At 39.2% G+C, this 17,695-nt stretch overlaps 1 protein-coding gene across 4 annotated transcripts in view; it reads left to right on the top strand.

The window, feature by feature from the left end:
• The window catches only part of LOC138173247 (WD repeat-containing protein 7), a 494,247-nt gene that overhangs the window by 194,865 nt on the left and 281,687 nt on the right, over positions 1-17,695 (top strand). The gene's annotated exons all lie outside the window — the stretch shown is intronic.

The raw sequence follows: 17,695 nt of genomic DNA, 5'->3' as shown, positions 1-17,695 counted from the left end.
TATTTTCTTCTTCTTCTTCTTTGCTTTTTTGGAGGGTGTAAGGCAGGGCAGTTGGGATTAAGTGACTTGCCCAAGATCACACAGCTAGTAAGTGTTAGGAGTCTGAGGTCGAATTTGAACTCAGGTCCTCCTGACTTCAGGGCCAGCACTCTATTTACTGCACCACCTAACCGCCCAAAAAGTACGATTATTTTCATTGGTGGTTCATTTTACTTCTACAAAATATCATTCTGAGGTATCAACTGAATTCTTTGCTTTTTGGAATATTGTTCTAATTTTCAGTTGAAATGAAAAGTAGGCTTGCTCTCTTCTGATTGATTTATTTTACATGTAAAAGGCTTTTTCCTTGACTCCTTGCAATATTTAATTTTTAACATTGTGATTCTCACATTTTATCACAACTTTATTTTTTATTTTTTAAAAATTGTAAACAGGATCAGTAAAAATTTATACAAAATCAATTTAATCTTCTGAACTGAATTTCCTGTACACATTTCAACCTTGATGACACGAAACAGAAATTAATTCTTCCCCTCCACCTGCCTCTTTCCAACTTCTTCATTTTTATTGAGGCCACTGCTGTGTTCCCAGTCACTGAGCATTATAATCTTAGATTCTTCTTCGACTCTTCCTTGTCAATATGCAAATCCAGTTGTCAAAAAAATTATGGCCACTCAATATCTCTCATGTCTATCTTCTCTCCATAAACAGAGATAGCACACTTTAACCCTTTATCATTTCTCAACTGTAAAGCAACTTTTAAATAAATTAAACTTTGAGCCTCTGTCCATCACTGTTCTATAGGTTTTCTTCACATTATTCTTTACTGCTTTCTTTTAATGTTTCTTAAGAAAATTTTCCTTTTCTTAAGTATAGCTTTCTGACTTTTCCATTGTTATCCTGGAATACCTAGAATTCTTTAGTTATCTCCTTATAGCCTAGCTTTAAATGCAATGTCTTTGGTTTGTAGAAGTCTCATATATTCTTCCAGTCATGTTGTTTTTCCACTTTTTTTTTTTTCTGGGATGGAAAGCAACATTTTATTTAGCTATCATTCTTTGATCTTTCAGTAAACATCGAGCCATTTTATTCTCATTTCCTTTCTTATTTCTTTTTTTAAAATTTTTTTTCTGATTAACATCATTCATTTCCACCAGATTTTGAGTTACAAATGTTCTCCCCATTTTTCCCCTACCCACCACCCCAAAATATCAGTCCCACAGGATATCCCCTCCTCCAATCTGCTCTCTCCCATATTTTCTCCCATACGTCTTTCAACTTTTCCAGTAGGGCATGGTGGATCTCTGTGCCCCAGTGCCTGTATACCTTATTTCCCAATAACATGTAAAATAGTATTAATAATAGTATATATATATATATATATATATATATATATATATATATATGTATGTATTTAAACATTTGATTTTAAAACTTTGAATTCCAGATTCATTCCCTTCCTCCCTTGTCACCCACCCTTACTGGTAAGATAAGCAGTTCGGTATAGGTTGTACATGTGTGGCTAAAGCAAAACAATAACATAGTAGATATATTGTAAAAGACTGACTATATTTCCCTCCGTCCCATCCCACCTCCCACTTGTTCTATTCTCTACTTTGATCCCATCCCTTTTCAAAAGTGGATGCCTCCAACTCCTCTCCCCCCAGCCTGTCCTCCTTTCTATCATCCCCTCTTTCATCCCTTTCCCCCTACTCTCCTGTAGGGTGAGATACCCTATTTAGTGTGTATTCCATTCCGTCCCCAAGCCAAATTCAATTATCCATTCCATTTTGCCTTCCTATTCTTCCCCTCCATTGTAACCATTATCCCTTGCCTCTTCTATATGAGATAGTTTACCCCATTCTGTCTCTCCCCATCTCCTCTCATTATCTTCCTCTCTAACCTCTTAATTTTACCTCTTAAGTATCATTCCTTCCTGTTAAATTGGTCCTGTGCCCTCTATCTATGTATACCTGTAAACATATATACATTCACATATGTATTCATATGCCCATATACCCTCATATATAGACATATATATTTCTATTCCCTTCAACTACTGAGAAAAGTTTCATAAGTTACAATTATTCTTTTTCCATGTAGAAATGTTAATAGTTCAACTTTGATAAGTTCCTTATGATTTCTTTTCCCTCTCTACCTTCTCATGCCTCTCGTGCTTCTTGTATCTGAATGTCAAATTTTCTATTCAACTCTGGTTTTTTCATCAAGAATGCTTGAACGTTCTCTATTCCACTGAATGACCATATTTTCCCCTGAAACACGATACCCTGTTTTGCTGGGTAGGTGATTCTTGGTTTTAATCCCACCTCCTTTGATCTCCGAAATATCATATTCCAAGCCCTTCAATCACTCAGTGTAGAAGGTGGCAGATGCTGAGTTATCCTGATTGTGTTTCTACAATATTCAATTTGTTTCTTCCAGGCTGCTTGTAATATTCTCTCCTTAACCTGGGAATTCTGGAACCTGGCTATAATATTCCTAGGAGTTTTCTTTTTGGGATCTTTTTCAGGAGGTGATCAATGTATTCTTTCAACCTCTATTTTGCCCTCTGGCACTAAAACATCAGGGCAGTTTTCTTTGAGAACTTCGTGGAGGATGATTTCTAGGTTCTTACTTTGATCATGGCTTTCAGGTAGTCTAATAATTTTTAAATTCTCTCTTCTCGCTCTCTCTATTTTCCAGGTCAGTGGTTTTTCCCATGAGATATTTCACATTGCCTTCTATTCTTTCATTTGTTTGGATCTGTTTAACAGCATGTTGATTTCTCATAAAGTCATTAGCTTTCATTTGCTCCAATCTAATTCTGAAGCAATGATTCTCCTCAGTGAGCTTTTGAGATTCTTTTTCCATCTGCTTTTTAAGGCTTTTTTAAGGCATTCTTCTCCTCATTGCCTTTTTGAGTCTCCTTTGCCGTTTGAGTTAGTCTATTTTTTAAGGTGTTATTTTCCTCAGTCAGGGTGTTGACTCTCATTTCATAATTTTCTTGCATTGTTCTCATTTCTCTTCCCAATTTTTCCTCCACTTCTCTTATCTGCTTCTTAAGGCCCTCTATGGCCTGTAACCAGATGGTATTTTCCTTTGAAGCTTTGGTGCAGGAGTTCTGACTTCACTGTCTTCCTCCTGTTCCATGCTTTGCTCCTTTTTGTCCCCCAAAATAGGAGTGTAATGTTGGAATCTTCCGTCTGCTTTGTTTCCTTTGCCTGGTCATGTTGCCCCTCAGTCACTTAACCCCTGGGCTTTTTGCCACAGGAGGACTCTGCCACTAGACAGGGGAGCTTTCGTCCCAAACGCTGGGGTTTTTCAGTTGCCGGAGGTATTAGATGGGTGCCCTCTCTGAGGCTTCTACATGCTCTGGCAAGGTGGACACACACCCCAGGACCTCCACCCTAGACCGCAATCCAGATCCAAGCAGGTTAAAGCAAGAGCGATTACCCCTCAGACTGGTCGCTTGGTTCCTCTACACTCTGCAGGCCTGGAGCTGAAGGTGCCATGTGGCACTGGCTGGCTGGCTGTGCTGGGCATCTCAGCAGCATCTCGCCCTGGGGGCAAAAGCCATACACTCCCCCTTACTGAGTCCCAAAGTCCAGGCTGCACTGACCTCTCACTTTGTCCTTTGCATCTACGTGTTGATAATTCTGGAAATGGCCACAGCTGCCGCTGAGCTGAAGTCCCTCAGGCTGGTGGCTCGTTTTTCTACTTTATTCAATTAATTTCAATTATACTATGGTATCATGGCATTCCAAGTCTTTCAGTCTCTTCTTTAAATAACCTTTTCTTTTAGAGTGGCATTTGTTAATTTAATTTTTCTACTTGTTAGTTTTATTGAATCCTTACTTGAGAGTTTTTTTTTTTAATTTTGAACCCAATTTCTATCTTTTCTTATTTGATTTCTTGTCAGTAATCCTTCCCCTTTACTTCCAGAAATAGGTCCTTTGTTGTTGAACATTTACTCCATCTAAAGTTGCCTCTCCTTTATTCCTATCAGATTTCCAAGGTTAAGAGATATTAACAATCCTCATGTGGTGAAGGTTATATTCTTATAGAGGAATGGTGGTCAGTGAAATAAGTTTCGGTCTGGGGGTTCACAAGGTTGGTGACGTAATCCAAAGAACTACAAGTTTACATGCTCCTTTCCTATGTATTCTTTCCCATTAGCAATGGAGCTATTTATTTTGGTACTGTATCCAGAAGAAGATGTAGCAGTGAGAGAAGGGGTTATTATTGTGTGGCAACAAAGTACATCGCAAGATGAACTAACTTTGTCTAAGTAGATGACCAAATGTGATGTGATGTGATGGATGGCTTAACATCTGGGCCTAGTGTACTAGTTATAGTGGGGTAGGTGAGTTTGCATTCACTCAGTCACCAATCAGGACAGCTCAACCTTAGTTCCAAAAAATAAGTAGATTAACTTCCACTGGAAACAGGGGCAAAGATTCTGGAGCTTCCAGTGGGGGAAAGGTGGAACAACATTGAATTTAAAGATGAAATTTAAAGCACTTTTAATAAATTTATTATTACATCAATTGTTTCATATTTAAAAAAAATTTAAACAGTAGTTTTCATTTTAGTAACATTTGCCTCTAGCCAGTGAACAAATATTTCAGAGCAGGCCTTTTGGTGTGCTTCAGGTCATACAAATTAGTCTGCTGCTCTGTCAATGCATGAGTACTGGCCCTGATAATTTGCATTATATGTCTGATTACTTGAATATTTGTAGTATAAATTGGTCAGTTAAACCTGCAGATTATTTAGGAAACATTCTGGCAATTGTGTCTTGGTAAAAGAAGATTGTGTGAAATCATTTTGATAGCCTGTTTATCTTATAAAAACATAAACCTTAAAAAATGTGCATAGGGGACGGAGTCAAGATGGCGGAGTAGAAACAGGACTTCCATACCACTCCCATTTCCACCTCTCCAATTCATGTAAAAAGTTACTCTAAACAAACTTGGAGCTACAGAACCCACAAAATGATAGGGAGAATCTAACCTCCCACTGAAGACAGCCTGGCAGGCTGGCAGGATGGGGTCAGCAGAATGCTCTGGGAGCTGAATGCAACCCCGCATGAGCCCACAGTTTTAGCCTCAGGGCAGCCACAACCAGCTGCCAGCTGGAGGGACTTCAGATCAACAGCAGCTGTTGCTCTTTCTAGAATTATCAACTCATAGATGCTAAGGACAAAGTTAGAGGTCAGTACAGTGTGGACTTTGGGAACCGTGAGTCCGGGAGTGTGGTCCGGCCTTTGACCCCTCAAAGGAGAAGCAGCTGAGGTGTGGCGACTGTGCAGCCACCGCCATGTGGCTGCTTCTGAGCTTCTGGCCTGCATATTGTAGGGGGACCAAGCAACCAATCTGAGGGGTAATTGCTCTTGCAGTTAACCTGCTTGGACCTAGATCACTGTTTAGGGGGGAGGTCCTGGGATGTGTGAACACTTTGCCAGAGCTCGTGGAGGCTTCAGAGAGGACAGTCAACTAATAGCTCCAGCAGCTGAGAAAACCCCAGCAATTGGGACAAAGCTGCCCTCTCTGGTAGCAGAGATCTCCTGTGGCAAAAAGCTCAAAAGTCAAGTAATTGAGTGGCAACATGAGCAAGCAAAGGAAGAAAAGCAAGCACAGCAATCCGATTTTACACTTCTATTATGGGGACAAAATGATCAAAACATGGAACAGGAGGAAGATAGTGAAGTCAGAACTCTTGCACCAAAAGCTTCCAAAAAATACAAGCTGGTTACAGGCCATAGAGGAGCTTAAGAAGGATTTTGGGAACCAAATAAGAGAAGGGGAGGAAAATTTGGGAAGAGAAAAGAGAATGATGTAAGAAAATTATGAAATGAGAGTTAGCAACCTGACTGAAGAAAATAATACCTTAAAAATAGACTAACTCAAGTGGCAAAAGAGGCTCAAAAAGCCAATGAGGAGAAGAATGCCTTAAAAAGCCGAATTTGCCAGATGGAAAAAGAATCTTGAAAACTCACTGAAGAGCATCATTCCTTCAGAATTAGATTGGAACAAATGGAAGCTAGTGACTTTATGAGAAATCAAGATACTATTAAACAGATCCAAACAGATGAAAAAATGGAAGGCAATGTGAAATTGGAAAAACCACTGACCTGGAAAATAGATGCAGGAGAGATAATTTAGAAATTATTGGACTACCTGAAAGCCATGATCAAAGTAAGAACCTAGAAATCATGCTTCAAGAAATTCTCAAGGAAAGTTACCTTGATGTTTTAGAAGCAGAGGGCAAAATAGAGGTTGAAAGAATCCACTGATCACCTCCTGAAAAAGATCCCCAAAAGAAAACTCCTAGGAATATTATAGCCAGGTTCCAGAATTCCCAGATCAAGGAGAAAATATTACAAACAGCCAGGAGAAAACAATTTGAATTTTGTGGAAACACAAGCAAGATAACACAGGATCTGGCAGCTTCTATACTGAGGGATCAAAAGGCTTGGATTATGATATTTTGGAGGTCAAAGGAGCTGGGATTAAAACCTAGGATCACCTACCCAGCAAAAGTGAATATCATGTTTCAGGGGAAAATATGGTCATTCACTGTAATAGAGTACTTTCAAGATGAAAAAACCAGAGTTGAATAGAAAATTTGACATTCAGATACAAGAAGCAAGAGAAGCATGAGAAGGTAAACAGGGAAAAGAAATCATAAGGAACTTATCAAAGGTGAACTATTCATATTCCTACATGGAAAAATGATAATGGTAACTTAGGAAACTTTTTTCAGAATAGTTGAAAGGAATAGAAATGTGTATATACATACATGTATATGTATACATACATATATGTCTATATAGGAGGGTATATGGGCATATGAATACATACGTGAGTGTGTGTGTATGTGTACAGGTATACATAGACAGAGGGCACAGGACCAATTGAACAGGAAGGGATGATACTTAAAAGGTGAAATTGAGAGGTGAGAGAGGAATATAATGAGAGGAGATGGGGAGAGATAGAATGGGGTAAATTATCTCATATAGAAGAGGCAAAGGAAAATAGTTACAATGGAGAGGAAGAACAGGAAGGCAAAAGGGAATGAGTCAACCTTATTCTCAATGAATTTGGCTCAGGGATGGAATGACAAACACACTAAAAAGGTTATCTCACCCTACAAGAGAGTAGGGGGGAAGGCAATGAGAAGGGGGATGATGGAAGGGAGGGCAGGCTGGGGGGGGCGGAGATAAGTTGGAAGCACCCATGTTTGAAAAGGGATAGGATCAAAGTGGAGAATAGAACAAGTGGGGGGTGGGATAGGATGGAGGGAAATATAGTCAGTCTTTCACAATATATCCACTATGGGAAATGTTTTGCATAGCTACCCATGTACAACCTGTATTGAATTGCTTATCTTCCCAGTAACGGTGGGTTACAAGGGAGGAAGGAAAAGAATCTAGAATCCAAAGTTTAAAATAAAATGTTTGAATATATATACAATTATTATTATTATTTTGCATGCAACTGAGAAATAAGATATATAGGCACTGGAGTATAGAGATCCACTGTGCCTTACTGGAAAGTCGGAGGGGGAATACGGGCAGATATAGGAGAGAACAGATTGGGGGAGGGGATATTCAGTGGGATCACTGTTTTGGGGTGGTGGGTAGGGGAAAGAGGGAGAGAAAATTTCTAACTCAAAATCTTGTGCATATGAAAGATGTAAACTAAAAATAAACATAAAATTTAATTTAAAAAAATGTGCATAGTAGAACATTTACTTAAAAGATCACCACTACTTTGTTACTAACCTGTTTTGTGAAATCGTGCTGGCAATTGTTATTGATTTACTTTTGTGCACTATTCTAGTTTCTTCTCATTACCTTTCATTTTATCCTTTCAGATCCTCAATTTAGGGCCTCAAGTTTAGGAGTTACAAATACTTTATTATTTAGATTTGGAGATGGTTTTTTCCTCCTCTGATAATGAGGCCTTTGGTTAATTGTAGTAGAATATATAGCGGACAGAAACTTTGCATTTTGTTTTCTTTTAAAAATACAAAGAGTATATATATTACAGGATATGTATATACATATGTATATATATATGTGTGTGTGTGTATATATATATATACATATATTGAGTAAATTTTGTATTCTTCATGTTAACTCTTGAACCACATTGTGAGACAAAGTTGTAAAGCAGAGTTGAAATGAAACAAGAACCAGATGTTTGAATTTCATTTTCTAGAAAATTTCATTCAACATCACAAGGCTTTGAACTTATATTTTCTTTTGTTTGGGATGTGAGGGAAAGTTACATTTATAGTTGTCTTTAGTTTTTGAAAATGCTGCTAGTTTATGTTATATGAAAAGAATCTTTAAGTGATGACATTCATATTTAATCATTTTTCCTTGCATGCTTACTATGTACATACATACTGTTATTTGATTTACAGTCATTCTTTTCAGACAGTTGTTTGTAACTTTGCTTCATAGTCACAAGCTTCTGTGGCTTCAGATGAAAAATCAATCAACAATAAGTATTAAGGACCTACTATGGGCCAGACACTGTGTTATGTATTAGATATACAAATACCTATTCTCAAGAAACTTACATTAGATTGGGGAAGTATATATTTACATATGTCACAGGATATTAATTATATATACAAACAAAATAAATGCTCCGTAGTTAAATAGAAGATAGGAAGGATAATAGGAGTTAGGTGAATCAGGAAAAAGTTCATGTAGAAGTTGGTACTTAAGTTGAAATTTGAAGGAAGAAGTGTAATCTCTGAACCTGAGGTAAGGAGAGAGTGTATTCTAGGTTAGGGGGTGATGGGAGATGGAATGCTATGGTTGGGAACAGAAAGACAGTCAATTTGCTTGGACCATAGAGTGGAGAAATGGACTCTGTTCCTGACTTCAAGACTTCAAAGCCATTCTTCAATTTCCCTGGAACTTTCCTAAAGACCTGGGGCAGGTCTTTTTTTTTTTTTCAAAGCAGTCAGGGTTAAGTAACTTGCTCAAGGTTACATGGCCAGTTATTTCTGGGTGTGGTGCTAAATGTCTGAGCCCGGCATTTGATCTCCAGGTCATCCTGACACTGGAGCCAGTGCTCTTACTCGCTGAGCCACCTGGCCTCCCCTTGGGACAGGTCTTCTTCCTCTGGATTATCCAACTATCCTTGTAGCTTTCTTACCCTGGAATGTCCTTCTTCCAGTCCCCTTTTCCCAGTGGTGAGTTTCTCCTGGAACTTAAATTTTGTGGAGAGGCCTAAGCTAGCCAGCATTCATTATCCTTTTGGCTCTGATCCTCACTTCTAGACTTTAAAACCATGTGCCTTAGACAAATGCCTCCCTTCTTCTCTGGCCCCAGTGTTTTCTTTTTTGTGTGTTTTCTTCCCTCATTACAATGTAAGCTTTGTGTTTCTATTTGCATATCCTTGTATTCCCAGCACAGCTTGATGTATATATAATAAGGGCCCTTCCTTCCTCCTTTTTCCCCTCCTTTGCTTCCCTTCTTCCCATCCTTTTTTGAGAAGATAAGTGACACAACCAGTTTCATACTCAATTAAAATTACTATAATAGCTGTATAATTCAGAGTAGGAATAGGGAAAGAGTTGAGTAGGTGAGACCAATCAGAAGGCCATTGCAGTAGTCCAGATGAGGAGTAATGAAAACCTTAACCAGGGGTGGAGAAAACCTGCAGCCTTGAGACCACATATGGCCTTTGTAGGTCCTTGGGTGCAGCCTTTTGACTGATTCAAAGTTTTACAGAACAGATTTTTTTTTTCTTTTTGGGGGCGGGAGGGCAGGGCAATTGGGGTTAAATGTTAAATGTTAAATTGGGGTTAAATGCCCAAGGTCACAGAGCTAGGAAGTATTAAGTGTCTGAAGCTGGAATTGAACTCAGGTCCTTCTGACTCCATGGCTGGTGCTCTATTCACTGTGCCCCTACACTATGCCCCTACAGAGCATATTCTTTTTATTTAAGGGGATTTGTTCTGTGAAGTTTGGATTCAGTCAAAGGGTTGCACTTGAGGACCTAGAGGGTCACATCAAGGTGACCCCGAGGCTCTAGGTTCCCTATCCCTGACCTAAACTAAGGTGGTAACTCTGTAAATGAAGAGAAGGGGATGGATGTAAGAGATGTTAGAGAGGTAAAAAGGGTAAGATTTGGCAAGTGATGAGATACATAAGTGTGAAGGAAAGTGAGGTGCTGAGGATAGTGCTGAGTTTATCAAACTAGGAGACTAGAAGAATGGTTGTGTGAATAGTCACTGTAATCATCACCTATAATAATCACTGGCTACAGTTCATGCCTTTCATTGCTGTTGTTATTGTTGCAGCTGGTGGCAAAGTGAGTAAAGCTCTGGAACTGGATTCAGGAAGACTTAAGTTCAAATGTGGCCTCAGATACTTACTATCTGAGAGACCATAAGCCAATTATTTAACTTCTCTTTGCCTTAGTTCCCTCAACTGTAAAATGGGCATTATAATATTACCTACATCCCTGGGTTGTTATGATGATTAAATGAGATAATATTTGTAACAGTACTTAACACAGTACATGACACTGAATGTGAGCTATATACTTTCCCTTCTTTTCCCTCCCCACTTTGTCATTTTTGCAAGACTGATGTGAATGATGGGGCATATGTTTATGCCTTCCATCTCTAACAATCTGAATCTATTAATATGTGAAGTGAAAGCCTTTGAGAACCAAACAGAAATTAAATGGTAGGTAGGCCAGCAAGAAAGTTGCATTTAAGACATAGCATTTTCAAGTTCCAAGACAAAAGCTTTAGTGATTGTGGGCTTATTTGTACCTTCCATTCCTTCCCTACTTATGCACAAATTAAGGAAGTTTTTGGATGGGAATTTAGAAAAATCCCCTTTGGGATTTTCATCCTTTTGTATGATTTGTTTAGACTCAAAATGGAGTATGTGTAATTTGCAATCAGAGACATACCCTTTTCTTTATATTTAGGATGGAGTATTGGTAAGTCCTAGTAATTCATAGCGACTTTAGTGACTTTATAACCCCAAGTGCTGAGAAAAGGGTTAAATTAAATCAAACTTTAAGAACCCTGTGATCCTAAAGTACACTCACCTACTAAAACTCCAATAGCTTCCTATTCCAAGATCAAATACAAAATCCTGTTTGGTGTTCAGAGACACTTTTCTGAAGTGATTTTTTTTTTTATTGGCCAGTTGATATGTCAGGAAACACTGACCCTCTTAACCTGCCTCCCTTTCCAATTTTCTTAACATCTTGTCTACACTCTGCCCCACCTGAACGAAATATTCCATCCAACTCCAGGCATTTACTCTGGCTGTTCCAGATACCTGGAATGCCCTTCCTTTTACTTCCTGTCTACTCTGACTTCCTTCAAGTCCCAACCAAAAGCTCATCTTTACAAGAAGCCTTTCCCAAGCCATCATAATTCTATTACCTTCCGCGTTTTAATTACTACATAGCTTGTTTGTACATCTTTGTTTTCATTGTGGTCTCTCCCATTTGATCATCAGCTCCTTGAGGGCAGGGACCTTCTTTTGCCTTTCTCTTTGTATTGCCAGTGCTTAGCACAGTGCCTGGAATACAGTAGGCACCTGTTAATTAATGGCTAAGTAAAATAAAAGTTAAAGTCAACTGGATCCACTAATTTGCAGTAATTAGTGATAGGTTTAGGTAAAAGTTTGATTTAGACAAAGCTTACCTTGAGTACTCCTCTTGTGCTTGTTTATCCCCATGGTAGTTTTTCTGTCACTCTTAGGTACCTCTGCCTTATCAAATTGTCAAGTAAGATATTTGTAAGGCATTCAGCCCAGTCACTGGCACATAGTAAGTTCTTAATAAATACTTGTTTCTTCCCTCCCCTGCATTCTTTTTTTTTATTTTTTATTTTGCTTTTTGGAGGGCAATTCGGATTAAGTGACTTGCCCAGGGTCACATGGCAAGTTTTTGTGTTAAGTGTCTGAGGCCGGATCTGAACCCAGGCCCTCCTGACTCCAGGGCCGGTGCTCTATTCACTGCACCACCTAGCCGTCCCTCTTCCCCTTCATTCTTTTTTTTTTTCAACCAAATAGAGATAATTTTAATGAATCAAGCATACAATTTTTAAAAACAAGTAAATAAAGGAATTAGTCCAAAATAAGCATAAAAGGAAAAATCTTCAAAAAGAGAAGAAAAATAGTTAAAAGACAAATGAAAAGACTTTTGAAGGAACAATAAAACTAAACTTTTTTTCTTTCTTTTTTTTTAATGCTTTATTAACTTCTGAATTACATCATTCGTTTCTGCCAGATTTTGAGTTACAGAATTTCTCTCCATTTTTCCCCTACCCGCTGCCCCAAAATAACAGTCCCACAGGATATCCCCTCCTCCAATCTGCTCTCTCCCATATTTTCTCCCAAATCCCCTTTTGACTTTTCCAGTGGATCTCTATGCCTCAGTGCCTGTATGTCTTATTTCCCAATTACATGTAAGATGGTATTAATAATATTATATATGTATATACACACATGTATATATATATTTGAATATTTGATTTTAAAACTTTCAATTCCAGATTCATTCCCTTCCTTCCTTGTCACCCACCCTTACTGGGAAGATAAGCAGTTCAGTATAGGTTGTACATGTGCGGCTAATGCAAAACAATAACATAGTAGATATATTGTAAAAGACTGACTCTATTTCCCTCCCTCCTATCCCACCTTCCACTTGTTCTGTTCTCTACTTTGATCCCATCCCTTTTCAAAAGTGGGTGCTTCCAACTTCCCTCCCCCCCAGCCTGCCCTCCCTTCCATCATCCCCCCCTCTCATCACCTTCCCCCCCTATTCTCCTGGAGGGTGAGATACCTTATTTAATGTGTATTTCATTCCCTCCTCAAGGCAGATTCAATGGGAATAAGGTTGACCCATTCCCTTTTGCCTTCCTGTTCTTCCCCTCCATTGTAACCCTTTTCCCTTGCCTCTTCTGTATGAGATAGTTTACCCCAATCTGTCTCTCCCCATCTCCTCTCATTATATTCCTCTCACCTCTTAATTTCACCTTTTAAGTATCATGCCTTCCTGTTAAAATGGTCCTGTGCCCTCTATGTATACCTGTAAACATATATATACACATTCACATATGTATTCATATGCCTATATACCCTCATGTATAGACATATATATTTCTAATCCCTTCAACTACTGAGAAAAGTTTCATAAGTTACAATTATTGTTTTTCCATGTAGGAATGTTAATAGTGCAACTTTGGTAAATTCCTTATGATTTCTTTTCCCCTTTTACCTTCTCTTGCTTCTTATATCTGAATGTCAGATTTTCTATTCAACTCTGGTTTTTTCATCAAGAATTCTTGAAAGTCCTCTATTCCACTCAATGACCATATTTTCCACTGAAACATGATACTCAGTTTTGCTGGGTAGGTGACTCTTGGTTTTAATCCCAGCTCCTTTGACCTCTGGAATATCATATTACAAGTCTTTCAATCCCTCAGTGTAGAAGCTGCCAGATTCTGGGTTATCCTGATTGTGTTTCCACCATATTCAAAGTGTTTCTTCCTGGCTGCTTGTAATATTCTCTCCTTGATCTGGGAATTCCAGAACCTGGCTATAATATTCCTAGGAGTTTTCTTTTTGGGATCTTTTTCAGGAGGTGATTGGTGGATTCTTTCAACCTCTATTTTGCCCTCTGGCACTAGAACATCAGGGCAGTTTTCTTTGAGAACTTCGTGGAGGATGATTTCTAGGTTCTTACTTTGGTCATGGCTTTCAGGTAGTCCAATAATTTTCACATTATCTCTCCTGGATCTATTTTGCAAGGTCAGTGGTTTTTCCCATGAGATATTTCACATTGCCTTCTGTTCTTTCATTTTTTTGGATCTGTTTAACAGCGTCTTGATTTCTCATAAAGTCATTAGCTTCCATTTGCTCCAGTCTAATTCTGGAGCAATGATTCTCCTCATTGAGCTTTTGAGATTCTTTTTCCATCTGGCAAATTCAGCTTTTTAAGGCATTCTTCTCCTCATTGCCTTTTTGAGCCTCTTTTGCCATTTGAGTCAGTCTGTTTTTTAAGGTATTATTTTCCTCAGTCAGGCTGTTGACTCTCATTTCATAATTTTCTTGCATTGTTCTCATTTCTCTTCTCAATTTTTCCTCCACTTCTCTTATCTGCTTCTTAAGGTCCTCTATTGCCTGTAACCAGCTTATATTTTCCTTTGAAGCTTTTGGTGCAGGAGTTCTGACTTCACTGTCTTCCTCCTATTCCATGCTTTGCTCCTTTTGTCCCCAAAATAGGAGTCTAATATTGGAGTCTTCTGTTTGTTTTACTTCCTTTGTCTGGTCATGTTGCCCCTCAGTCACTTGACCCTTGGGCTTTTTGCCACAGTAGGACTCTGCCACCAGACAGGGGAGCTTTCGTCCAAAGCGCTGGGGTTTTCTCAGCTGCCGGAGGTATTAGATGGGTGCCCTCTTTGAGGTCTCCACATGCTCTGGCAAGCTGAACACACACCCCAGGACCTCCACCCTAGACTGCAATCCAGATCCAAGCAGGTTAAAGCAAGAGCGATTACCCCTCAGACTGGTACTTGGTCCCCCTATACTCTGCAGGCCAGGAGCTGAAGGTGCCACAGTCTCAGCGGCTTCTCACCCCAGGGGTATAAGTCACGCCTTCCCACTTACTGATCCCAAAGTCCAGACTGCACGGGTCTTTCACTTTGTCCTTCGCATCTATGTGTTGATAAATCTGGAAACTGCCACAGCTGCTGCTGATCTGGAGTCCCTCTGGCTGACTGCTAGTCAGGCCCACCCTGGGGCTAAAGCCTAGGCGTGGGGCTGGGCTCTGCTCCCAGAGCACAGGGCTAGATTCCTGCTGACCTGCTGGGCTGTCCTCAGCAGGAGGTTAGCTTCTATGTGTCATTTTGTGGGTTCTGCAGCTCCAAAATTTGTTTAGAGTCCCCTTTTTACATGGATTGGGGAAGTTGGAAGTCAGAGCTGCTGGAAGGTCGTGCTTCTACTCCGCCATCTTGGCTCCGCCCCCTAAACTCCTTCCCCTTCATTCTTAATCCCTTGCCTGATGATTAAAAACTTGCTTTTATGAAAGCATCTGACACCAATTTCTACAGTAAAGTATAAATGACTGATAACATCTTAAAACTATTACCCTTCTCAGGAATATATTTTTCTAGGAATTAAAGTTTTAACTAAAGAAATGAAGCTTAAGTAGTGAAATTCTAATTATCAGTCAGGAAAAATTGAATCTATCTCCACAGAATCACTGAAATCACATGATAGAAAGTTTTGCCCTGATCCATTCTTCCTTGACAGCCACCTCATTTTAAGATAAGTAAATGAGGTTAGGACTTGGTCATATTGATGAATGAGTGAAGGGGCAACTTTGGGCTTTTTTTTTTTTTAAGAAAGATAGCTAGTCAAATATCTGTACTTTCCAGCTATTTTATTTTATTTTGGAGGGCAATTGGGGTTGTGAGTTGCCCAAGGTCACATGGCTAATTTCTGTCTTAAGTGTCTGAGGCCAGATCCGAACCCAGGTCCTCCTGACTCCAGGGCCGGTGCTGTATTCATTGCACTAACTTAGCCGCCCCAACTTTGGGCTTTTTAATGGTCAGAAAAATAAATCTTTTTTTCTTTATAGGTATTATCCTAATGAAACTAAATGGTAAACTGATTAATCCAGTAGTGAGATTTGTAGAGTTGGGATTAGACTGGATTTGTAACCTTGGCTCCCAGGAATACCTAATAAGTCCCATTTATTCTCATAGGTTCCAGGAAATATAATATGTATGCATTCTGAAATAAATTTTCAACTTCTTGATTCTCTTAGAATTCTCTAGTTGTTTCAGGGGTGTATGGTGTGTTCAAGGAGCACTAGCACCTCTGCTGTGAGGGTTTGCTGAGCCCTTTTCAAGGCTGCTTATCCACCTTTAGTGTTCACCTGGCATTCAACTTTCACTTGTGGCCCCAAGAAGCTGCAGCATATACAGCAATCACACCTCGGTAAAGCTGTCTTGTCATAGGGACCTAAACCAGGTTGATGGTAACTAATAGGCCTCAAACCTGTCAGTGAGTTAGGGGGATGTCTGCCCTAAGCATGTGCAGACTTCCCCCAGCCAGATGGGTGGATGAGAACAGTTTGTTCCAGTGGTCCATGAAGGAGACTTAAGCAGGTGCTGTGGAGTGCTTAGAGCTTGGTCAGAATTCCAGGAAACCAAGCTGATGACCTTGGTCACTGCATCCTGGGCCTTTCCAGTCTTACTGACTTTTATTGATTACTCTGGAAGAGAGTAAGGCTGATGATTTTGTGCAACTCTGCCTTACTTAAATCCAGCTTATGTGCAAGTCAGTTACATCACCCCATGATGTAATTATTCTTCTTTAAGAATAAAGAACAAAGAACAGCAACACTTGCTAAAAGAGCTTTAGATCTTTTTCTGTTAAACTTTTCAGTTAGTCATTGCACGTTTATTAAGTATCTACTATTGTGTCAGCCACTGTGCTGGTAAAAGAGTACTTGTTCTCAAGGAACTCACGGTCTAATAGAGAAAATAGCATTCAAACAACTATGTACAAACAAGCTAACAAGATAAATTGGAAACTACAACAGAGGGAAGACATTGTAATGAACAGAGATTGAGAAGGGCTTTCTGTACAAGGATGGTAAAGGGGCCACTGTGCTAGAGAAAATGGGATGGAATGGGATCACTTGTATGTACATAAAGGCCTTTGCTTTGTCAAGGAGAAGGGCCACCTCATTATTGGAAGCACTGGTGAAGAAGGAGAGCAGCAGAAGATAGCTGAGTGGTTTGAGATGAGGGAGAGAGAAAAGGGAGCTGCCTTATCACAATGTCACTTATTTGTACTAAATTTCTTGTTAATGCTTTTACTTGCTAAATTGAGCTATGAATCTGATTGTTGAGCTTACTTTTTAATGAATTGTCATTAATTTTAAAAATCTTGTGGCTTGAGATGGGCATAGCTTATTATCTAGTACATTGTGTCAAGAATATGACTTTGGTGTATTATATTATTTTACCTCTATTCCCTTTGCCAATTTGTGACTTTTGGGGGAAGAAAGACAGAAGCATGGTAATATTTTTTCCAAACCTGAAACTCATTTGAAAGTATGGGGATTCATCTCGCTCCACTGGACTCAGAAATGATAAAGGAAATTGAATCAATTATGCCCACCCCAGTTAATGTAGCTAGCAAGATTCTCATGCCCCGATATCTTTATCATGGGAGAAAGTCTCTTTGAGTTTTAGAAGCAAAGACATAAAATAGTTGTGGAAAAAGTGCTTAATTAGTTTGTAAGGAGTCAAATGCTTACACCCATTGGAAAACTTGAATATTTTCTCATTTGATTTCTTGATTATTATTTGAATCAGGTATTTATTTCAGGTTTTTCTTTGGAGGAGCTAATAAGCAAACTGCCTCCATTTAGGCATCCATCTTGGCCAGAAATGTCCTTGTGCTCACCTTCCCCTAGTCTCTGTCTAAATGTATAGGAGATTGTTTCCCAGACTTGTTGTTTTCTTTTTGGGGGGTGGTAATGGTTGTGGTGGTATGTTTTTGGTATGCTCCCTGTTTGTACATGTACTTCCTGATAGATTGTCATCTCCTTGGGAACTTTCATTTTGTCTTTGTATCCACAGTGCTAGTTAGGTCTGACCATCAATAAATATTTATTAA

The sequence above is a fragment of the Petaurus breviceps genome, unplaced genomic scaffold, assembly GCF_028583685.1.
Source record: "Petaurus breviceps papuanus isolate PSGF00001 unplaced genomic scaffold, PetGlider_PUasm1.0 129, whole genome shotgun sequence".
Lineage (NCBI taxonomy): Eukaryota > Metazoa > Chordata > Mammalia > Diprotodontia > Petauridae > Petaurus > Petaurus breviceps.
This window is presented reverse-complemented; position numbering and strand designations above follow the sequence as displayed.